The 25,828-nt window shown below is 40.0% G+C and overlaps 1 long non-coding RNA gene across 17 annotated transcripts in view; it reads right to left on the bottom strand.

Moving 5' to 3' along the window:
• LOC110597422 (uncharacterized) overlaps positions 1–25,828 on the bottom strand; it is a 201,062-nt gene that overhangs the window by 22,691 nt on the left and 152,543 nt on the right. For 13 of the 17 annotated variants that reach the window (XR_013437334.1, XR_013437339.1, XR_013437328.1 and 10 more), the window contains 5 exons: positions 18,606–18,683; positions 17,761–17,889; positions 15,005–15,108; positions 13,448–14,836; positions 12,856–12,942 (listed from right to left, as the gene is read on the bottom strand). This is a non-coding gene — a long non-coding RNA (uncharacterized LOC110597422). Of the gene's footprint in view, positions 1–12,855; positions 13,023–13,447; positions 14,837–15,004; positions 15,109–17,760; positions 17,890–18,605; positions 18,684–25,828 lie in introns of all 17 variants that reach the window. The other 4 variants (XR_013437327.1, XR_013437333.1, XR_013437325.1 and 1 more) reach the window with 4 other exon arrangements.

The raw sequence follows: 25,828 nt of genomic DNA, 5'->3' as shown, positions 1-25,828 counted from the left end.
GTTGGGAAAAATCATACCACTCATATGGACTGTGGAAACAAGCAGGAGTGTCCATACTCATATCTAATAAAATAGATTTCAAGCCAAAGTTAATCAAAAGGGATAAAGAAGGACACTTCATACTGCTCAAGGGAACCATACACCAACAAGACATAACAATCATAAATATATATGCCCCAAATAATGGTGCAGCTATGTTCGACAAGCAAACTCTTCTCAAGTTCAAGAGTCTAATAGACCACCATACAATAATCATGGGAGACTTCAACACACCTCTCTCACCACTGGACAGATCTTCCAAACAAAAGTTAAATAAGGAAACTATAGAACTCAATAACACAATTAACAACCTAGACTTAATTGACATATATAGACTATACCACCCAACATCAAGTAGTTACACTTTTTTCTCAGCAGCACATGGAACCTTCTCAAAAATAGACCATATATTATGTCACAGGGCAACTCTTAGACAATATAAAGGAGTAGAGATAATACCATGCATCTTATCTGATCATAATGGAATGAAACTGAAAATCAATGATAAAAGAAGGAAGGAAAAATCAAGCATCATTTGGAGAATGAACAATAGGTTACTGAATGATCAATGGGTTTTAGAAGACATCAAAGAGGAAATTAAAAACTTCTTAGAGTTAAATGAAAACACAGACACAACATATCAGAATCTATGGGACACATTGAAAGCAGTTCTAAGAGGAAAATTCATTGCTTGGAGTTCATTCCTTAAAAAAAGAAAAAAACAACAAAAAATGATCTCATACTTCATCTCAAAATCCTAGAAAAAGAAGAGCAAAACAACAGCAAAAGAAGTAGAAGGCAAGAAATAATTAAAATCAGAGCTGAAATTAATAAAATCGAAACAAACAATTGAAAAAATTGACAAAACTAAAAGTTAGTTCTTTGAAAAAATAAATAAAATTGACAGACCCTTAGCCATGCTAACGAAGAGAAGAAGAGAGAGAACCCAATTTACTAGCATACGGGATGAAAAAGGCAATATAACAACAGACACTTCAGAAATACAGAAGATAATCAGAAATTATTTTGAATCCTTATACTCCAATAAAATAGAAGATAGTGAAGGCATAGATAAATTTCTTAAGTCTTATGATCTGCCCAGATTGAGTCAGGAGGATATAGACAACCTAAACAGACCAATAACAATAGAGGAAATAGAAGAAACCATCAAAAGACTACCAACTAAGAAAAGCCCAGGACTGGATGGGTATACAGCAGAGTTTTACAAAACCTTTAAAGAGGAACTAACACCAATACTTTTCAAGCTATTTCAGGAAATAGAAAAAGAGGCAGAACTTCCAAATACATTCTACGAAGCCAACATCACCCTGATGCCTAAACCAGACAAAGACACTTCAAAGAAAGAAAACTACAGACCAATATCTCTAATGAACCTAGACGCAAAAATCTTCAATAAAATTCTGGCGAATCGGATTCAAATACATATCAAAAAAATTATACACCATGACCAAGTAGGATTCATCCCTGGGATGCAAGGCTGGTTCAATATACAGAAATCAATAAATGTTATTCACAACATCAATAGACTGAAAAATAAGAACCATATGATCATCTCCATAGATGCAGAAAAAGCATTTGACAAAGTACAGCATCCCTTTATGTTCAAAACTCTAGAAAAATTAGGGATAACTGGATCATACCTCAACATTGTAAAAGCATTCTATGATAAGCCACAGGCCAGCATCATTCTGAATGGAGAAAAATTGAAGGCATTCCCTCTAACATCTGGTACAAGACAGGGATGCCCTCTCTCACCACTTCTGTTCAACATAGTCCTCGAAACACTGGCCAAAGCAATTAGACAGACGAAAGAAATTAAAGGCATAAAAACAGGAAAAGAAGAACTTAAATTATCACAATTTGCAGATGATATGATTCTAATATGAGGATATTGTGAATGGAGTGTTTTTCCTCATTTTCGTTTCAGAAGTTTTGTCGCTGATATACAGAAATGCCTTTGATTTATGCATGTTGATTTTATATCCTGCCACTTTGCTGAATTCATTTATTAGTTCTAGTAGTTTTTTTGTAGACCCTTTTGGGTCTGTTAGATATATTTTCATATCATCCACAACTAGTGATAATTTTAGTTCTTCTTTTCCTATTTTTATGCCTTTAATTTCTTTTGTCTGTCTAATTGCTCTGGCCAGTGTTTTGAGAACTATATTGAATAGAAGTGGTGAGAGAGGGCATCCCTGTCTTGTTCCAGATTTTAGAGGGAATGCCTTCAATTTTTCTCCATTCAGAATGATGCTAGCCTGAGGCTTAGCATAGATAGCTTTTACAATGTTGAGGTAAGTTCCTGTTATCCTTAATTTTTTTAATGTTTTGAACATAAAGGGATGCTGTACTTTATTGAATGCTTTTTCTACATCTATCAAGATGATCATATGGTTCTTATATTTAAGTCTATTGATATGGTCAATAACATTTATTGATTTCCGTATATTGAACCATCCTTGCATCCCAGGGATGAATCCTACTTGATCGTAGTGCACATTTTTTTTGATGTGTTTTTGTATCCAATTTGCCAGAATTTTATTGAGGACTTTTGCATCTAGGTTCATTAGAGATATTGGTCTGTAGTTTTCTTTCTTTGAGGTGTCTTTGTCTAGTTTTGGAATCAGGGTGATGTTGGCCTCATAGAATGAATTTGGAAGAGCTCCATCTTTTTCTATTTCCTAAAATAACTTGAAAAGTATTGGTATTAATTCTTCTTTAAGGTTTTATAAAACTTCGCTGAATACCCATCCGGTCCTGGGCTTTTCTTGGTTGGTAGTCTTTTGATTGCTTCTTCTATTTCATCCATTGATATTGGTCTGTTCAAATTGTGTGTATCCTCCTGACTCAGTCTGGGCAAATCATATGACTTAAGAAATTTATTGATGTCTTCACTATCTTCTATTTTATTGGAATATAGGTTTTCAAAATAATTCCTAATTATCTTCTGTATTTCTGTAGTATCTGTTGTGATGTTGCCTTTTTCATCCCGTATGTTAGTAATTTGAGTTCTCTCTCTTCTTCTCTTCGTTAGCATGGCTAAGGGTCTGTCGATTTTATTTATTTTTTCAAAGAACCAACTTTTAGTTTTGTCAATTTTTTCAATAGTTTCTTTTGTTTACATTTTGTTGATTTCCGCTCTGATTTTAATTATTTCTTGCCTTCTGCTACATTTGCTGTTGTTTTGCTCTTCCTTTTCTAGGGCTTTGAGATGAAGTGAGAGCTCATTTATTTGTTGGTTTTTTCTTTTTTTGAGGAATGACCTCTAGGAGATAAACTTCCCTCTTAAAACGGCTTTCATTGTGTCCCATAGATTCCAATATGCTGTCTGTATTTTCATTTATCACTAAGAATTTTTTGATTTCCTCCTTTATGTCTTCTGAAACCCATTGATCATTCAGTAACATATTGTTCATTTTCCATGTGATGTAGAATTTTTCCTTCCTTCTTTTATCATTGATTTCAAGTTTCATTTCATTATGATCAGATAAAATGCATGATATTATCTCCACCCCTTTATATTTACTGAGGGTTGCCATAGAAACTACTAGAACTAATAAATGAATTCAGCAAAGTGGCAACATATAAAATCAACATGCATAAATCAAAGGCATTTCTGTATATCAGCGATAAACTTCTGAAATGGAATTAGGAAAAACACCCCATTCACAATATCCTCAAAAATAAATAAAATAATTGGGAATCAACCTAACAAAAGAGGTGAAAGATTTATACAATGAAAACTACAGAACCCTAAAGAGAGAAATAGAAGAAGATCTTAGGAGATGGAAAAATATACCCTGTTCATGGATAGGCAGAACTAACATAATCAAAATGGAGATATTACCAAAAGTTCTCTATAGGTTTAATGCAATGCCAATCAAAATCCCAAGGGCATTTCTTGTAGAAATAGATAAAACAATCATGAAATTCATATGGAAAAATAAAAGACCCAGAATAGCAAAAGCAACTCTAAGCAGAAAGTGTGAATCAGGCGGTATAGCAATACCAGATTTCACACTGTACTACAGAGCAATAGTAACAAAAAAAGCATGGTACTTGTACCAAAACAGGCGGGTGGACCAATGGTACAGAATGGAGGACACAGAGACTAATCCACAAAGTTACAACTATCTTATATTTGATAAAGGGGCTAAAAGCATGCAATGGAGAAAGGATAGCATCTTCAACAAATGGTGCTTGGAAAACTGGAAAGCCATATGCAACAAAATGAAACTAAATTCTCTCCTCTCACCATGCACAAAAGTTAACTCAAAATGGATCAAGAAGCTTGATATCAAATCAGAGACTCTGCCTCTGATAGAAGAAAAAGTTGGCTCCGATCTATATATTGTGGGGTCGGGCTCCAAATTCCTTACTAGGACACCCATAGCACAAGAGTTAATAACAAGAATCAACAAATGGGGCTTACTTAAACTAAAAAGTTTTTTTCTCAGCAACAGAAACAATAAGAGAGGTAAATAAGAAGCCTACATCCTGGGAACAAATTTTTACTCCTCACACTTCAGATAGAGCCCGAATATCCAGAGTATACAAAGAACTCAAAAAATTAAACAATAAGATAACAAATAACCCAATCAACAAATGTGCCAAGGACCTGAACAGACACTTCTCAGAGGAGGACATACAATCAATCAACAAGTACATGAAAAAATGCTCACCATCTCTAGCAGTCAGAGAAATGCAAATCAAAACCACCCTAAGATACCATCTCACTCCAGTAAGATTGGCAGCCATTATGAAGTCAAACAACAAGTGCTGGTAAGGATGTGGGGAAAAGGGTACTCTTGTACATTGCTGGTGGGACTGCAAATTGGTGCGGCCAATTTGGAAAGCAGTATGGAGATTCCTGGGAAAGCTGGGAATGGAACCACCATTTGACCCAGCTATTGCCCTTCTCAGACTATTCCCTGTAGACCTTAAAAGAGCGTACTACAGGGATACTGCCACATGGATGTTCATAGCAGCACAATTCACAATAGCAAGACTGTGGAACCAACCAAGATGCCCTTCGATAGATGAATGGATAAAAAAAATGTGGCATTTATACACAACGGAGTATTACACAGCACTAAAAAATGACAAAATCATGGAATTTGCAGGGAAATGGATGGCACTAGAGCAGATTATGCTAAGTGAAGCTAGCCAATCCCTAAAAAACAAATGCTGAATGTCTTTTTTGATATAATGAGAGCAACTAAGAACAGAGCAGGGAGGAAGAGCAGGAGGAAAAGATTAACATTAAACAGAGACATGAGGTGGGAGGGAAAGGGAGAGAAAAGGGAAATTGCATGGAAATGAAAGGAGACCCTCATTGTTATACAAAATTACATATAAGAGGTTGTGAGGGGAATGGGAAGAAAAACAAGGAGAGAAATGAATTACAGTACATGAGGTAGAGAGAGAAGATGGGAGGGGAGGGGAGGGGGGATAGTAGAGGATAGGAATGGTAGCAGAATACAACAGTTACTAATATGGCATTATGTAAAAATGTGGATGTGTAACTGATGTGATTCTGCAATCTGTATTTGGGGTAAAAATGGGAGTTCATAACCCACTTGAATCTAATGTATGAAATATGATATGTCAAGAGCTTTGTAATGTTTGAACAACCAATAAAAAATTAAAATTATTTTTTAAAAAATTATTTAAATTAAAATTATTTTTTAGATGGACACAATATCAAATTTATTTTATTTATTTATTTTTATGTTGTGCTGAGGATCAAACCCAGGGCCTTCCATGTGCTAGGCAAGCACTCTAAACCTGAGACACAACCCACCCTGTTGGAAAACTTTAACCTCACTGAAGCTCTAGGGGGGAAGAAAACAAACCTGAAAGATTCCCTGAGCCCCTGTAAGCCATTGGGTAAGCACTGAGCCACACGGAGGCACTGGAGAAAGGCCTGAGTTTACACAAAGAAACATGTACCCTGAGATCATCTGACACTGCAGAAGGCCCTGAGCCCCGCAATGACACTGGGAATCTCCCTGAGTTTTATCGACACACTGGGCAAGGAATTTTTCCCCACTGAGACATTGGTGAAGGCCATTCTTTACCCAGGATACTGTGGAAGAATCTAAGTACCACTAGATAATGTGCAGCATTCTTTAAGCCACTGAATCAATAGAGTAGGCCCTAGGCCTCACTAAGACTCTTGGGAAGGCCCTGACACACAGTCAAACTCTGGGCAAGATGCTGCACACCACTGTGATGCTGGGAATGACACTTAGCTGCATAGAGACCCTGGGCAAGGCCCTGAGATTTATTGAGAAATCCCTAAAGAGCCTGAACCCAGTTATTCCTTTGAGAAGATTCAGAGTCTTGCTCTGAGGCTGAAAGAAGCACTGGGCAAAACTGACACTCTGAGAATAGCACTGAGCCTCATGGAGAACATGTAAAAGATCCTGAAGACAAAGAGGACTCTGAGGATGGCTCTGAAATCCATGAGCCCCAGGAGAAATCAATATGACCTATTGAAACTGTGTGAGTCCCAGAGTGTAGTGGTGCGCCCTCCTCCACCAAATAACCTTACTTAAACTTCTACAGGTACCTTCAACATATGTGTTCTTATTAAGAGAATATCAGAAAAAAAATTCTGCAAAAAAACCCCCAAATGTTGTTAGACTTTCTATTTCCTGTTACTCTGTCTTGTAAAAGCTAATTTTGGCAAAAGACTTTGTGAGGTTACTTCTGCTTTTGTGGTAAATCATATAACTTCTGACTCATCTAAAAAAGAAAAAAAGTGAGACAAAATCTCTCTTTATGAACTCAAAGAAAAAAAAAGATACTTTTAGGTAGACTCCAGCAAAAGTGGAAATCCAAGCCCCTCCTCCCAGTGGGTATAAAGTTCAAAGAGTTCCTAGACTCATGGTTCAGTGGAGGAAATTTTAGGATATAGCCACACTCTAAACCAGGTGTCACCAATAAACCTTCCTTCTGCTAATTCCTCAGGTGTGCAGCCTCATCTGTCCTGCATCATTTGGCAATCCACATGGGATGGAAATGGTGAAGTTGTGTCTTGTCTCTGGAGTCTGGGATGTTGGAGGACATTGCTTCCCCTTAGCACACCACAGAGGCAACTCTACTGAAGGTGGAACGACTCACCTGACATCTCAGAGCTGCCACCTGAAGCACAACAGAACCCATGAGGAGAAGGATCCAGAAATAGGGAACGTGGAGCACCACCTGACCAAACAGGTAGGTCCCAGGTTCTTCAGTGGTGTCCCATCTGACTTCAACCAAGAGGCCCACATAGGTGGAAGAGAGGCTTGTTCAACATCTGAGGGTCCTGAATAACCTCCAAAAGGAATTGGGGCCAAAAAGGATTCAGGGGAGCTGGGGATGTGGCTCAAGCGGTAGTGCACTCGAGTGGCATGCGTGTGGCCCAGGTTCGATCCTCAGCACCACATACAAACAAGATGCTATGTCCGCCAAATACTAAAAAAAATAGAGATTAAAATTCTCTCTCTCTCCATTTCTCTCACTTACTCTCTCTTTAAAAACAAAAAAGGATTTAGGGAGTCACCTAATTAATCTCTGATTGGTGTCAGCAAACATAGGGGAAACTGTGACTTCCTTTGTTTTGTATAATATGGGAGTGTAAAATATTGCTCTGACAGTTGTTATGGCAAGATTGCAATAAATCACTGAGCTATCTTAAACAGGAGATGGAATATTTATTCATCAGCTGGTAGTCTGGATTTACCAGTGGATAGGCTAAGGGGAAAGATTGCAAGTTTATACTCTTCTACCCCTTCAAAGGTCAGAGTATAGCTTTATAGACCAAAACCACATTAATTATAAGAGGCTCTTGCTATGATTCAACTAAACAAACAACATGATATCTAAAACCATAAGCAGAAGGGGAAGAAAGTCAAATGACCCCATTTGAGTACCAGTTAACAAATAGTTATTAACATCTAGACAATATTTTTCTGACAGGATACACTGTCCAAAAAAAATGGGAACCAAAAACATTTTACATTATATAAGAAAGAAAAAAAATTGTTTCTAAGCAGAGTGTGCTAAGCAGGATCAGGATGGCAGAGGCAGAATTTTCTCATGGGAGAAGCATTTCTTACATGACATGGAGTCTCAGGATAAATGCAGTGTGTTTGGTCATTGCTCATATAGCCTGGCCCATAACCCCATGTCTTTGTGAAAGTAAATAAGATGGACAAGGGAAGAATTCAGACCCAACCTGACTACAAAGTGAGTGCTGAGTCCCAATTCGTGGTTCCATGGAACCTCATACAGTCTGTGGCAGAACTGCACTAACCAACATCTAGATGGAAGCTCCAGGTTGGGGGTTGACATGGACCCACAAGGCTGAGAGGACCCTAAGTTCTAAGAGGAGAAAGACTGGAGATGGATTAAGTGTTTCTTGTCAGAAGTGTGTGACACTGATGCAGGGTGGAATATGGGAGGCACACAAAGTAACTAAATCCTTTAAACCCCTTGGAATGTCTGTTGTGAAACCTTAAGAAAGATTTAGGAGAGACTATGGGGTGAAATTTACTCAGCAAAGTTGTGTACTCTCAGTGAATTAGAATGGCCAAGCTTAGGTGCTTTCCACCAGAAGGATCTTCAATTAAAACTCTCATTGCTGAAGTCTTTTTAATAGTTGTTGGAACCCCTGGACACCCAGAATAGTTCCCTTGAATGTTGGAAAGAGATAATCTAGAAACATCCCTCTTGGTTGAGAGCCTGTCTAGATGGACAATCCAAATTGATGTTAGCTCAGATTATACCAGTCTCTAAGACCCCCCAAAAGGCAACTAAGCAGATAAAATCTGACAAAGAAAGGGAAGGACAAGAACCAATTTTATCCAGTGAGTCAGAAGATAACCCACCTCTTTACATGCCACTCTACCCAACATTGTCAAGACCATGGAGACAATGGCAGTGCCCTCAGCCCCCTCATTTCCAGAAACAACACAGTATGGCCCTTCAACACCAGCTCCTCCCTCTTCTATAAGGTCCTAAAGGCCAGAGGCTTCCCCAAGGAAAGATTCCTCCTCCACCTTGCAAGACCACCATGGGAACCCATCCTAAGACCAGAGCCACAACCAGCTGACACCTCTTCGATGCCCCTGTGAGACACTAGAGGACCTGCCCATGTTGACCAGGAGGAAATCATCTGAGGGGCCTAAAGCATTTTTAAGTATCAGGCTTTCACCTCAAATTATCTCTAAAATTGAAAATATCATACCACCTCCTACACAGAGAAACCTGACCATCATTGATATGATGCGATTCATTATCCAGACCCACTAATCTACCTGCAAGTTATGGTTTGGATGTGAGGTGTCTCCCAAAAGCTCACTTGCATTATTGTTAGATAATGCAAGAATGTCCAGAAAGTGTTGGAGTATAACAGTGTTAATCCAATTAATTATGAATCACCTAATTCAGATTAACTGAGTGATAACTAAAGTGGTAGGGTGTGGCTGGAAGGGGTGGAAATTGAGGTGTGGTTTCAGAAATATATTTGTATCTCACAAGTGGAATCTCTCTCTCTGCTTATTGATCAATATGTGAGCTGCGTCCCTCTGCCACATTCTTCTGCTATGAGGTTCTGCCTCAACTGGAGCCCAAGGAATGAACTCAGCCTTCTATGGAGTAAGACATCTGAAACTGTGAGCCCTCAAGTAAACTTTTCTTGTTAAAAATTTTGTTCTGTTCAGATTTTTTAGTCACAACAGCAAAATATCTGACTAAAACACTGGGGGAACTGCTGCCAGCTACTTCTTACTCCATTCAATACAGACGAGGGCAAATGTGTGACCCCTGTGCTTTAAAATGGCTAGAGAAACATGTCCCAGATGCACAAGGCAACATCCAAGTCTATGCCCAAGCCCAATTCCCAACACAGACTCAGGGTGGGACCCCAGAAAAGATGAAGACCTCCAAATAATAAAGAGATATCAACAACCCCTCATGGGAGGCTTCAAAGAAGGGGAAGGAGAGCCCTAATCATGAACAAGATGTCAGAAGTTCTCCAAAAGCCTGACGAAAGCCCCAGCCAGTTCTATGAACAATCACTCCCCTTTGATCCTGAGGCACCAGACAACCAGCAGGTGGACAACACAATCGTTGTGGGACAGACCCAGAGTGACAGTCACCAAAACTACAGAACACTAGAGGGTTTTACTGGGAAGATTGCCAGTGAGCTGTTTGAAGTGGCCACCACAGTGTTTGTCAATCAAGACCAAGAGACCCAGCAAGAAGCAGACTGAAGGATGAAGGAGATGGTTTCTCCTTGCAGCTGCCCTTACTACAGACCCAGAAGTCACCCAAAGGGGCTCCCACCAGGACAAAGCCAAAACAAATATTAGAATCAGAACCAGATGCAGGGCAGAAGGATGGTCTGGACCAACCTCCTCACCCGGAGACTAGGCTGAGACTAAACCAATGTACCCACTGCCATCTAGAGGGCCACTGGAAAAATGAATGCCCCAAAATGAAGAAAGTCAACTGGGATCTTGCTACTCTTAACAGGATGATACCAGCCCTACAAACGTGTCCCTCATCATGCTCAATGAGAAAGACACCCCTATGATGCTTATGAGAACATTTTGTGGGATTTGAAGACTTGGGAAATTATGATGAGGACTAGGACTGACTGACTGGGCTCCATCCCTTTGGGCACCCAGAATCCTATGGTCCCATCACTTATAGGGGAACAACCTATGAAAATTATGGTGGACACTGGGGCTCACCATTTGGTTGTGACCCATCCTGTGGGCCCACTTTCAAAGAAAGAGACCACAATTAAGATGGCCCCAGGAAACAAACTCATCATCCTTTCCTGTTATACCAGTATTTCAATTTAGCAGGCCATGGCTACTACATGGCCTGCTAAATTGAAATACTGGGATAACAACCAGAGAAGATGACTTAAAAGGAACACAGCATCATGTCCCTGTCCTACTTAATGCTTGTTACAAAGTTTCAAAAAAAAAAAAAGCTCAGATCTGTCAAGAAAAAGTCATGTATCTTGGTTTCTGTTTGACTCAGAGTCAGTGGCAACTAGGTTACAAGAGGAAACAGGTGACCTGCTCAATTTTATTCTCTTCAACCTGCTGTCAAATCAGTGATTTTGGTGCTGCTTAATTCTGCTGTGTATGGATCCCCAACTTTTCGATTATGGCAAAACCTCTCTATGAAGGAACACAAAGAAAAACACAGAATCTGCTATTTGGGAGAAGAACAAATCAAAAGGAATTTGAGGACACTAAAGAAGCACTCACCCATACACTTGGACTAGGTCTTCCTGACCTCACAAAGCCTTTCTTCCTGTATGTCCATGAATGGTATGGAATAGCTGTAGGAATTCTGACTCAAATGCTGGGAAAATGGTACATCCTGTGGCCTATCTCTCTAAACAGCTGGACTCTGTATGTAGCCCAATGCTGGCCACCTTGCTTATGGGCCCTTGCAGTAATGGCCCTTCTGGTGTTGGAAGCTAATAAACTGGCTATAAAACAAGAATTAGTGTCCATGTTCCTCATTGATTTTGACATTATAAGAGAACAAAGGCTAATATTGACTGAATAATGAAAGAATGGTCAGATTCCAGAGCATGTTATGTAAAAATCCACATAGCTATGTGTTAGTTAGATAAACTCTATACCCAGCAATTCTGCTGCCTATCAGAACAGGACAATCTGTTACAACTGCACTGATGTCATGAAGCATTGTCCAGCAGACCAGACCTGACAGACAAGGGCCTAAATAACCCTGATGCAGAATACTTCAGAGTTGAGAGCAGTTGGAGACAGCCCTGAGATTATACTCAGAAACCTGTGGTGGCTCTGAGAACCAAGGACATAATGTGGAAAGTCTTGAGTACCACTGTGACAATAGGAATGTCCCAGAAATTCAATGACACACTGGCAAGACACTAATCCCCATTAAGTCATTAATGAAGGCAATTAGTTATCTAGAATACTGTAGAAGAATCTAAGCATAACCAGATATTTTGAAGAGTCCATAAACCTGCTGAAATAGAAAGGAAGGCCCTAGTTTTCACTGTTACTCTTGGGAAGGCCCTGATATAAAATCAAATCCATGGGAAAATGCTGAACACAACTGTGATGCTGGAAATGGCACTCAGCTCCACAGAGAGTCTGGGCAATTCCCTGGGATTCAATGAGAATCTCTGAAAGATCTTAAAACTATTATTTGCTTGGGAAAGATTCAGAGACTAGTTCTGAGGCTGAGAGAAGCAGTGAGCATCACTGAGATCCCAAAAATAGCACTAAGCCTCATAGAGAAGGTGTTAAAAACCCTTAGAGAAGGGGACTCTGAGAATAGCTCTGAAACTCAGTGAGCCCCTAGAGAAACCAGTGGCATCTACTGAGAACCTCCAGAAAGTCCCAGAGCTCTTACAGACCTTGGGAATGGCTGTACTTCACTCAGAATCTGGAAAGGCAATGAGACCACTGAGATTTGGGGGAAGGCCATGCATACATCTGTCAACCTAAGGAAGACCCTGAGCCCCCTAATACTATGAGTAGATTTTGAACACTATTGAGTCAACAGTGAATGAGTTAACCCCTCTGAGATTTTGTAGGATTTTAGCCTATTCTAAAACCTGGGCAATAATCTGAGCACCATGAAGACCATGAGGACCTTTCTCAACATGATTGAAATATTAGAGAAGTTCTTGGGTTCTTCTGATGCTGTTGGGTAAGCCCTGATCTTCTTAGATGCTGGGGTTGTCCATGAGATTTACTCATGTTGAGAAAATACCAAATATATAAATACCTTGAAGAAAAATCTTGACATCATGAAGGTTCAGTGGCAGGCGCTATGCATGACTGTGAACCTGGCAATGTTGCTAAGCTCCATTGACTGTATAAGAAGGCAAAGAAACTAGTAAAACATTGAAGAACCTGGTGCACACATCTATGACACTGGGGAAGGTCCTGAGACTGTAAGGGAACAAAAGGAGAAGGAAGCAAGATGCAGAGGCAAAATGGCTGCTTGTCTAAGCAGCTGTCTTTATTTATACCATTAGCTTACATTAGCTCACTGCACCATTAGTACATTAGGTGTTCTGGTTGAGCATGCATTAGTTATTGTAATAGTGTCTGGGAGAAACTGCAGAATGTTCCAGCTGTGGGAAACAAGACACCTCTTATTCTCCAGGAGTTTTCTCACAGAGACACTTGCTGTTTAGTACATTTCCACAGCACACACTTATAGCTTCTTGTTTTTTAGTTTGTGTGGCCTTTTGGATGGATGATGTTTGGGGTTTATTTTCTGTTTTGTTTTGTTTTTCAATATTGGTAGAGGAAAAATTAGGGTAGGCTTCAACAACAACAAAAACAAAACAACAATCTCTGTAGACACTCACCAATGACAAGTTGTTTAATCCAAGTAAGATTGGTTAACCACACGGTTAAGCAATCCAATATATCTGAACTTCCATAATTCTGTTGGATCTTTTTAATGATATCTATAAGGTAATATAACTCATCTGAAATGGAGTGACTATTGTCCCTTAAAATAAAGCAAGACATATTGTTAAGATCATTAAAGACTTTATAATGTAATAATAATCAATTGCAGCCCAATTGTGAAGAATGACCAAATGATTTTTTTGTTCTTCATTTAGCATATTGATTTCCATAGAGTTGTAATTCGTATTTTTCACCACATCACAGGCCAATTTCTTTCTTTCTTTGTAAGCTGTGACAGTCGCCAATGAGTACAAAATTATGCAAAAGCATAGGACATATGTGAAGGGGCAAATGTTTTAAAAATGAATACATTTTTTAAATGAGTTGGTTTGTCCATAGTGGCAAAGCAGAGTAATAAATAAGAATTGCAAGCAGGTACCTTTTTAGATCTATGGGCACTAGCCCTAATGAACCCAGAATGAGTCTTAATGGAAACATGGAGAAACAGAAAAGGATGAAAGGAAAAGAAATAGATAATGTTCATTTCCTAAAGTGCATTAGACTGTAGGCCCTCATGAATTTACAGATTCCCATATGGGGTCCCAGAAGGGCATACAGTGAGAACAGTTACTGACAATGGCACAGCCTGTTGGGAAAAAAATGGAAAACACCTTCATTAGTGAGCAAGAATTTTGATGAAAACATTCATGAGATTCTACAGCATCTGAAAATAAAGTATAAAGGGATCTCACAGCTGCATCTGTGTGTTACCTTCCATCCGAGGTCCAGGAATTTATCATTAATAAAAACAGATACTGTCCACTTTGCTTACCTCCATCTGTATACAACATCAACCCAGCTACAAGAAGAAGGGTAGAGATCAAGAAAGAGGGGGAGTGTGTAACCTGACATAGGAAAGAGACTCACCCATCATGAGATATGTGAAAAGAAATAGGTGCTAAAAAAATACAACTTGATAGTAGGAAAAAAATCTTAAGCACTGGAGAAGTAGAATTTTTCCATAAGTGAGATATAAAACATGAATGTCTATGCCTGTGAAAGATAAAATTTTAGTGCAACCATCAGCAGTTAATTATGCATATTTATCAACAAAAGCAGAACATTCTAGCCTAAAAAATGAGGAAAGTGTAACCATATTGATATATACAATCTTTGAATATAAATAGCAATTACTGCTATAAAGGCATAAAGTTTTCCTACAAAAATTACCAATGATAATGGCACATTAGATAAAGGAGGTTGACTCACCATTACTCACACCAAATTTCTGTTAATTTTTTGTAGAGCTTGAAAAAGGCAGTATAGTGTTATTTCTTTAACAACTAGAAAAAAAATAAGAAAGCATATCAGTAGTTAACAGAATACAAGAACATGCTCAATTTAAATGTACTAAAAATTGCTGTAAATGAACCAAGGAAAATTTAGAAGAAAGGGTCAAATTTGGGATGTGAGGAATTCAATATTTTTGAAATAATATATGTCCCAAGTACCTGATAGAGAGGTAAGGTTGAATTTTTTTCTGTTACAACATGGAGTTCTGATTGTAATAACACTTCCCCTAATGTTTGTAAAATTTCATCTGTGATGTTTCATCCTGTAAGCAACATATCATCCATACAATGATAAATAAGTAAATGAGAAAATTTCTGACCAAAAAAGAGCAAGGCTTTATTTACAAAATATTGATATAATATTGGGATATTTAGCATTCCTTATGGCATAAGTTTCCAATGCAATATATTAGTAGTCTTAGGATGGTTAAAAATGAGGACAGTAAAAGCAAATTTTTTTCTGATCATCAGGAAAGAGGAACTTTAAAAAATTTTTTTTAATTTGTTTTGATTAGTTACACATGACAGTACAATGACCTTGAAGGAACAGTTTTAAAAGATTCTTTTAAGTCAATGACATATAAAGAAAAATCCTGGGAGGGGAGGGGGGATAGTAGAGAATAGGACTGACAGCAGAATACATCAGACACTAGAAAAGCAATATTTCAATCAATGGAAGGGTAACTGATGTGATACAGCAATCTGTATACGGGGTAAAGTTGGGAGTTCATAACCCACTTGAATCAAACTGTGAAAGATGATGTATTAAGAACTGTGTAATGTTTTGAATGACCAACAATAAAAAAAAAAAGAAGAAAAATCCTGAGGAATTAAATTTGTGTTTGGTGATCCACATTGAAGCAGACCCATGGGTTTATACATGTATTAATTTCTCTTAAATCTTGTAATAATCTCCATTTTCCTGACTTCATTTTTATAACAAAAACAGGCATATTCCAAGGGCTAGCAGAAGGTTCAATATGTCCCAGTTGTAGCTGTTCTTGAATAAGGGCCTCTGCAGCTCCACATTTTCCTTTGACAATGGCCATTATTCAACCCAGACAGGGGTGGGGAATTTCCACATTAGTGACAAGGCAGTCAGATCTGCAGAGACCCGCATAAAAAAGTAATTCTGCAGACATCTGGAGTTTATGTAGCATGTTTCTGCCCCATGTAGGAAAAGGTTCTGCCATTACATATGGCTGCACATGGGTGATGATTTGTGTTGGATTGGAAGGGGCAGAGCATTGTGACCACAGAGAGCTCTTGGACACCCATTCATTATTGCCTCCTATGCCCCAAACCAGAGTTGCCCTTTGAAGGGGCCATGTATGAGACCATACCAAAGGGGTATGATATTAGCACCTGTGCCCAGTAATCCCATAATTGGTTGTTCATTTAAGTAAAGAGCCAATTTAGGTCTACTTTCAGTGATCAGTAAACATGTTCCCATGATGGTAGACCAAACCTTGCATTTCCTCTTTTGTTTAAAGGCTGTTGAGCTGTAACATAGGGAATCACAATTAATTGAACAATAGAGGATCCTTTAGGGAGACTTAAAGGCATATGGAACCACATTAGGGCACATATTATACCAGTAAAATCAGAATCAATTACCTCTGGAATAATAAATATTGTTTCTTTAACACTATGAGTATAAGAAAAAAAAATCCCAAAGCATTTTTGGGTAAAGTCTCCTGAATTTGAGTGGCAATTGTATATACCTCCCCAGGAAGCCACACCAGGCTTCTTCAGTAGTAATTAAATCTATGCCAGTACTCCCTCTAGGGGCATAAAAAAATTTCTGGAAGGATGCTCTGTTTTAACATGAAGAGATGGCTGTGTCTAGACTGGTAACATTTGTGTCATAGGATCTTGAGAGGGCTAGAAAAATGCATTTCCCTCCTTATTGCCACTTTCCAAAAAAGTATGTTGACATTCTTATTTATTTATTTATGTATTTATTTAATTATGTGTATATGACACTTCTGTCATGCATTTTGATTCATTGTACACAATTTCAGCACAACTTTACATTTCTATGATTGTACATGATGTAGCATTGCACCATATGCGCAGTCATACACATATCTAGGGTAATGATGTCCATCTCATCCCACTAGCAATTTTTCTTAATTATTTTGATTTGTTTTTATTAGTTCTACATGACAGCAGAATGCATTTATGCAGCAAAAGACAATTGCTTATGCTCTGGCTGGCCAGTGGGATTTGGCCTAATAGGTCAAACAGCTAAGGTGTGAGTTTCTCCCTCCTGCTCCACTTGCTGTAAACATTCAGCCAAGTGAGATCTAACCAGTGGTGGCAGTGGCAGCAGAGGAGGAGGAGTTGGTGAAGGTGAAGGGAACACCTCCATAAAGAATGTCAGAATCAGAATACAACAGTTACTAGTATGGCATTATGTAAAAATGTGAATGTGTAACCGATGTGATTCTGCAATCTGTATTTGGGGTAAAAATGGGAGTTCATAACTCACTTGAAACTAATGTTTGAAATATGATATGTCAAGAGCTTTGTAAGGTCTTGAACAACCAATAAAAAAAAAAAAGAACTGGGAAGAAACTTAAAAAAAAAAAAGAATGTCAGAATTACAAGTGGCAGGTGGGTGGTAGCAGACAGAGGAGGAGGTGTTTGCTGAGAGACAAATAGCATTGGGACAAAGATGATTAGCATGCAATGGGAGCTCCCATTCCTCCTGAAGCTTCTTGCCTATATCTTCCCAATCTTTTGTGCCTACATAACCATTTTCTGAGTTTCAGGAGCAACAAGAACTTATTTTTGCCAGCAAAGCAATGAGGTCAGCAATACATGTAACATAACAAGCCTTGCTAAATAAGTAGGAGAGCTCAGCCAAATGAAATTGTCGAATGTCAGACAGGAATTTTCCCATAGCTTACCAATGGGGATCAGTAGCAGCTGATGAAAGACATTTCAGCCTGCTCCAGGTGAAAAGCTACTCCCTTCCCTGATTAACACATCCAGAAGTGTCCCTGTTTTCGATGTCCAGGTACCACATTGGGTGCCAGCTGTAAGAAAAAAAAGGAGATGGTAGCAAGATGCAGAGGCAAAATGGCTGTTGTCTAAGCAGCTGTCTTTATTTATACCATTAGGTTACAGAAGCTCACTGCACCATTAGTACATTATTGTTCATTATATCACTAAGTCGGATACATTATGTTATAATGTAAGATGTTCCTGTTAATAATCATATAGGAGTCATGAATAAGCATGCATTAGTTATCTTAATAGCTTCTGGGAGAAACTGTAGAATGTTCCAGCTGTGGGACATAAGACACCTATTCTCCAGGAGTTTGCTCCCCAGAGAAATGTGCTGTCTTGTGTACATTTCCATAGTCAGAACATGAGACTCAGCAAGAAGCTTCAGAGGCACTAGGTCCCTAGTAAATGGCCTGAGACTGAGTGACTTAGTAAATGCTGGGGAGGCCGCAAGCAACACTGTGACCCTGGGATTGAATGTAAGCTTAACTGAGAACCTGGGAAAAGTGCTGAGGGTTACAGAGACCTTAGTATAACCCTGAATCCAGTGTGTCCTTGGGAAACTATCTGAACCCCACTGAGACCCTGGCAATAGCACTGGACATGACTGAACCCTGCAAAAGGCCCTGAGAAAAAGCAAAAGCTGGTAAAAGACCATTTCTATTCCCAACCAGTGCAGAAGACTAAACTAAGGTCATTTGTGTGAATTTGGGGTCATGCAAAATAAAACATAGACACAAATTACCTTTTACAAGTTTCAGGATGGCTTTCCCCAGTTCTTGAAGCTCCCCAGAAAGAAGAACAAGAGAAAAATCACACGAGGCTGTCAAGAGAGAGGGAAGCAGGTTTGGAAGTGGCCTTTTATTTGGGGGGATGCTATTCTTAGAAAGTTCTATCCAAAAAAGGGCAGATGGGGTAGGACTACAAGGGAAAAGCTGAGTGTACCTCAACCCCAGTGGGCATGCCTACACCTGGAACCAAGCCTTGCTATCTGAGGAGGGACAACACCCAAGTCTCTAAGAAATGTAGTAACTGGTCAAAGCCCCCTGCCTCAGGACTGGAAGGAGTCCATTCAGAGTGACTTCCCACAGGCCATGAGTCCCACTGAGGCCCTGGGCAAAACCAATAGCTTCTTGAAAACCTGGGGAATATCCTGAACCACACTGAGATGCTAGGAATGTCCAAGAATTCCAATTAATGCCCAGGGAAAGAAAGAATAACACTAAACTCATGGGAAACACTCGTATCATGTGTTGTGAGATTAGAGAAGACCCTGAAAATTATTGAGACCCTTGGCAAGACCTCACAATCCATGAAATCAGTAGAAGAGAGACTGAGCCTCATTAGTGACCTAAAAATTCCTGAAACCCAATGGTACACTGAAAAAGAACAGAACACAACTTAGAAACCTTGGAAGCTCTGAATCCCAAGAGACACTTTTGGAAATACATATGGTACAAACAAACTTATAGAAATGATCTGAACACTCCTGAAATATGGTGGATAACTCTGAGCCACAGCAAAATCCTGGGGAAGAATCTGAGACTTACTGATATCTTGACAAAAGTACTAAGGCCCACAAAGAAAATATGAAAAAGTCATGAAACACACTATTGATTGAAAAGACTGAGATACATTATAAAATGCAAAAAAAATCTATAATTTAACATAGACACTGGTGGAGGCCCTAAAACCCACTGAAGTGATATTAAAGACCTTTAGCCCAGCAGAAGCTCTCTGGAAAAAATCTGAGATACAATCATACCTAAGATCCAAAAAAGACCCTAGAGCATACCCTGAGACAACTGGGAAAGCAATGAAGCAGACTAAGTCACTGGAATAAGCAATGAGTTTACACTCAGAAACTTGGGGTGACCCTGAGTTCAGCTGACAAAGAAGGGAAGACCCTGAGCATCACTATGACAATGGGAATATCCCAGAATTTCAATGACACACTGAGCAAGTACTATTCTCCTTTGAGACACTAGAGAAGGCCATTATTTCCCCCAGAATACTGTGGGACAATCATACTTTGCAGAGTCTTTAAACCCACTGAAATAATAGGCTAGGATCTAGGCCAATTAGAGTCTCTTGGGAAGACCCTGACACAAAATCACAATCTGAGGACGATACTGAGGAACACTGTGATGTGGGGAATTGCACTGAGCTTCACACAGAACCTGGGCAAGGCCTGGGATTCAGTGAGAAACCCTGAAAGGCCCTGAAACCACTATTTTAAAGGAGCTCTGAGTCTAGGAGAAGTGGTGAGCATTACTGAGACTCTAAGAATAGCACTGAGTCCTGTGGAGAAGCTGGAAGAGACTCTGAAAGAGAACGAGACTCTGAGTATGGATCAGAAACTCAGTGAGCCTCTGGAAAAAGTAATGACACCATTTGAGAGCCTCAGGAAAGTACAAGCACTTGCTGGCCTCAGGAATGGAACTGAGATGTACAGAGATCCTGAGAAGAAAATGAGGTGACTACTACTCTTGAGAATTTTGTGCATACATTTTTCATCCTAAGAAAAGCCCTTGGATATCTGAAGTCTCTGAAGAAGATTTTGAATATCACTGAGACAACTGTGAATAAACTTATCCAATCTGAGACTTGTACTGAGGCCTTTAGCCTTTTTTAAAGATGGGGAAATATTTTGATCACCACAAACATCATATGGAACTTTCTAAACAAGATTGAAATTCTGCAAAATGCCTCTACCCGTCCTGAGACAATAAAGAGGAATTCCTCCTGACACTGGAAAATTCCCTGAAACCCTCTAAGGTCCTGAAGAAATTTTCAGGTTCACTAAGACTCTGGGACAATCCCTGATCACCAGTAGAACCTGGGAATAATATAATTTCACTTAGTTCCAGGAAGATTGTGAAGCCAGTAAGATACTGGAGAAGGCCCTGGCATCACTGTGACCCTGCAGAATGCTCTGAGACTCAGTAACTATTAAATGTAGAAAAAGAAATACCCACAGATTGTGAGACCTAGGAGAAAGAAATAGAATAGAAAGCCATACACTTATGACTTTCTTATCTCCCATGATAAATCCTTCCCAAACACTGAGCACAGGAAGGGAGAAAGTGTCTCAGCAAACCTAGAAAAACATTAATTTCCTTTAATACAATTTGTCTCCCAGTAGTGGCCACCTACACCCCAGCACAAGGATACAAATCCCTGAGTGCCCAGACTCACATGCTCACTAAATCACACTCAATTATATAAACCCATTTCCCTCCTTTATAGCTTATGTTCCACCAGTAAAGTGGGTGCATTTTCATTGGTGAAGTCCTGCTACTGAATAAGGGCTAAAATGATCTGGGAAGTTTGCCTTAAGCCCAGTCTTTTTGTTCAAACAGTAAGGAGCTGGGTTGGCCCTGAACAATACTGTGACCTTGGGTATGACAATGAACTCCAATGAGAACATGGGAAAGGTGCTGAGATATTTCTGAGACCATGGCAGAAACCCTGAATCTAGTGTGTCCTTGGAAAACTATCTAGTCCAAGCTGACACTCTGGGAATAGTTCTGAACTTCACTAAGACAATGAAAAAGGCCCTGAGACTAATGGATAGACTGATCATGGCCATGAGCCTGGTAGTGCCATGAGTTCCACTGAGGCCCTGGGCAAGTCTTTGGCTTTTTGAAAACCTGGAGCATACCTTGAACAACACTAGTAAGCCGAGAATGTCTAAGGGCACAACTGAATGCATGATGAAAGGAAGAAGAATGCTAAGACTCTGGGGTACAACCAGAACATGTCTGTGACTGGAGGAGACCATTAAAAGCACTGAGACCCTGGGTAAGGATCCCAATCCACTGAATTAGTAGTAGAGCACATGAACACATTTAGTGACCTGAAAAAGCCTGAATTCCAGTGATAACACTTGGAAAAGGCCTGAACACTGGTAAAAAAAAAAAAAAAAAAAAAAGAAAAAAAGCAGTGAAAAGCCTGAATATGAAGAGACACTCGTGAAGGCCTCTGAATCACACAAACTCATGAAAAGCATTGGGACACCCCTGAAATGCTATAAAAAGCCCTTAGTGACAAAAAAATCCTAGAGATCACCCTAAGTACTGCAGATACCCTGTGGAAGTCATTGAGACCCAATACAGAACATGGGAAGGCTATTAGCTTTATTGTTGAGCTGGAAAAGCACTGACAAACAAGGAGACCATGAGCAAGACCCCAATGCCAATGACCCTGGTGGAGGCCCTCAACACCACTGTAATGCTATTTATTGAAGAGCATTAGTCTGAGATCCAATTATACCTGAGATCTCAGAAAAGACTAAGAGTGTCCCCTGAGCCTGTGGAAGTCCCTGGGGAAAGCACTGAGCCAGACTGAGACCCTGCAGAAAGCCCTGAGCTTACCCTAAGGAACATGGACCAGCCCTGAGTGCCATTGGCACAGTGAGGAAGTCCTTGAGAGATAGCAATGACCTTGACAATGGGAATATCTCTCAGTTATGATGACACACTGGCAAGCTCTATTCTCCAAAATGTAATTGGAAAGGCCTTACAAACAATTGAACACTGTGGAGAATGCAGAGCACAACTGTGATGCTGGGAATGGCACTTAGCCTCACACAGACTCTGGTTAAGGTCCTGAGGTGCATTGAAAAACCATGCTTGGCCAGAAACAGTGTTTTGCTTGGAGAGATTCAGAGCCTTGCTCCAAGGCTTAAAGAAGCACTGAATATCATGAAGACACAGAGATTACCACTGAACCTCAGAGAAGGTAAATGACTGAAATAAGTGGATACTGAGCTTAGTTCTGAAACTCAATGTTCCACTGCAAATGGCAATAAGACCTATTGGGAACCTTGGGAAGGCCCTGAGCACATGGTGAAATTGTGAATGACGCAGATCTGCACTGAATGTCTGGAACAGAAATCAGACCATTAAAACTCTTAAGAAGGTTCTGCACACATCTTTAAAACTAAGAAAGGGCCTTGGCTTTCCAAAACTTCTGAAGATGATTTATAGCATCATTGAAAATTAAGAAATCTGAGACTCTTCTTGGAGCTTTGAGCCTCTTCTAAACACTAGGCAATATTACATACACCATGAATAATATGTAAACCTTTCTAAACAATATTGAAATTCTTGGGAAGGCCTTGAGCCTCCATAAGACTCTAGGGTAGACTCTGATGCACACTGGCCCTGGAAAAACTGCTGAGTCCATTTGATACATTGCCTGTCACTGAGAATTTGGCATAGGCCCTGATCAACAGTGTTTCCTGGGAAGACTGTACCATCACTGAGTGCCTAGGAAGGCAATGACACCACCAATACTCTGCAAAAGTTCCTGGAGATCACTGTAATCCCGGGGAATACCCTATGATGAAGACTCTGAGCAGGACCTGAGCAACACTGTGACCCAGAGAATGGCAATGAACTGAGAACCTGGGGAAAGTGCTGAGATTTACTGAGACACTGAGAAAACTCTGAATGCCATAAAACATTTTTAAGACCTTTGAATCACACAAACTCATGGAACACTCTTGAACCTCTATGGAGAGTTGTAACTCATGCTGAAATCCTAGAGATACTTCTGACAACTACAGATGCACTATGGAAGGCTCTGAGCCCCACTAAGATCACGGGAAAGCCATAAGCTTCAACATAGAGCTGAGAAACACTGAGACCCAAGGAGACACTGGGAAAGGTCCACAACCCCATTTGAAGCTGAAGGAGTTGTGAACCCTAATGTGAATCTATTTTTTTTTTAAGATTTTCAGCCTCTCAGAAGATAAGAGGCAAAAAATCTGAAAGTTAATCATACCTAAGTTCTCACAAAAGACTCTAGAGAATTCTCCAAGTCCCTGTAAGTCACTGGAAAAAAACAATAATACAGACATAAACCCTGGAGAAAGATGTGAGTTCACACTAATAAACATGGGGTAGCCCTGAGTGATGCTGACACAGTGAGGAAGGTCCTAAGCACCACTATGACAATGGGAATATCTCTCTGTTACAACCACACACTGCAAAAGGCTAGCTTCCCTAGTAAAAAAAAAAACAAAAAAACAGGAAAATCCAATATTTTCCCAGAACACTGGGGAATATTCTAAGCTTGCTAGATATTGTATAAAGTTCTTAAATTCACTGAAATAGTGGAGTAGGGCCTGGGCCTCACTATTATTCTTGAGGAAACCCTGACTTATATCACACTCTAACATGCTGTGATCTTTGGAATGGCACTTAGCTCTACCCTGGACAATGCCCTGGGATTCAGTGGGAAACAGCCATGAAAACTGCATTTTTATTGGGAAGATTCAGAGCATCATAATGAGCTGGAATAAGCATGAGCATCACTGAGACTCTGAGAATAGCACTGGGATTCTTAAACATCCTGGAAAAGACTCTGAAATAACAGGAGACTCTGAGTAGGCTCTGAAACTCAGTGTCCCCTACAAAAGAAAAAAAAAATTGTCTATTGAGGCCCCAGGGAAGGCCCTGAGGAAATGGTGAAACTGCGGAAGGTGCTGATCAGTACTGAGAGCTGGGAAGGCAATGGAACACTAACTTTCTTGGGAAAGTTGTGTAGACACCTGTCAATGTATGGAGGGCCCCCTGCCTTCTTAAAAATCTGATGAATATTTTGAAAAATACTAAGGCAACAGTGAATGAAATTTAAAAATCTGAGATTCTTGTTGAAGACTTGAGCATCTTCTAAACACTGGGCAATATCCCAAGCACCATGAAGAATATGTGGAACTTTCTAAACCAGATTAAAATTCTGGGCAAGGCCTTAAGGCCTCCTGAGACACTATGGTAGGCCCTGAGGAACACTGTCACTAGGAAACACTCTCAACTCCTCTGACACCATGACTGTCACTGAGACAGTGGGGTAGGCCCTGATCATCAGTGTAAACTGGGAACAGTATAGCTCCACTGAGTGCCTGGGAAGGTCATGGCAGCACTGAGACTGGAGAAGGCCCTGGGCACCACTGTGACCCTGAGGATTGCCCTGATTCTCAGTAAAACTTGGGGCTTACCCTGAGCAACACTGTGACCCTGAGAATGGCAATAAACTCCACTGTCAAATTGGAAAATTAACAGATTTTTCTGAGACCTGGGCAGAAACTCCAGAATAATGTGTCTTTATGGAAGTTTAGAAGCCATGGAAACACTTTGGGAATAGCACTGAACATGACTGAGACTATGAGGCACTGGGAAAACTTGAGAGTCTGGTAATGGTCATGAGTTCCACAGGAACTGGCAAGGCCTTTGTTACTTTGACTAACTGGGGAATATTTTGAACCACAATGAGATGTGGGGAATGTCCAAGCGCTCAACTGGATGCATGAAGAAAAGAAAGAGAACACTAAGACTCTGGAGGAATGTGCTAATCATGACTCTGACACTGGAGGAGACCATGAAACCCACTGAGATCCTGGGCAAAAACCTACAATCCACTGAGTCACTGCCAGACTCAATGAGACTCCTTGATGACCTGCAAATGCACTGAATTCCAGTGACACACTGGGAAAAGCCAATTAGGACACCAATTAGAACTGAGTAAAGGCTCTTAATGCCAAGAGATACTTTTGAAGGACCTTGAGTCACACAAGTTCATGGAAAGCATCTGCACATGCCTGAAATTTTATGGATTGCACAGAGTCACACTAAAATCTTGAGATTGGCCTGAGAACTACAGGTGCACTGTGTAAGGCTGAGACCCTCTACAGAGTGTGGGAAAGCCATAAGCTTTGTTGTAGAGCTGGAAAAGCAGTGAGACACAAGGACACCATGGAAAAGATCCCCAATCTCACTGAGACCCTGGTGGAGGTCCTGAAGCCCACTGTAAAACTGTGTATTTAAAGTCTTTAGTCTCACAGAAGTTCTGCAGAACAAAAAAAAGACCCAATCAGACCTGAGCTCTTCAAAAATATTTCAGAGAATCTCCTGAGCCCCTGTGTACACTGGGGAGAGCAGTGAACCAGAATGAGATACTGCA

The sequence above is a fragment of the Ictidomys tridecemlineatus genome, chromosome 4 (assembly GCF_052094955.1).
Source record: "Ictidomys tridecemlineatus isolate mIctTri1 chromosome 4, mIctTri1.hap1, whole genome shotgun sequence".
NCBI lineage: Eukaryota > Metazoa > Chordata > Mammalia > Rodentia > Sciuridae > Ictidomys > Ictidomys tridecemlineatus.
Note: the sequence above shows the minus strand (reverse complement) of the source record. Positions and strands in the feature narration are given on the sequence as shown.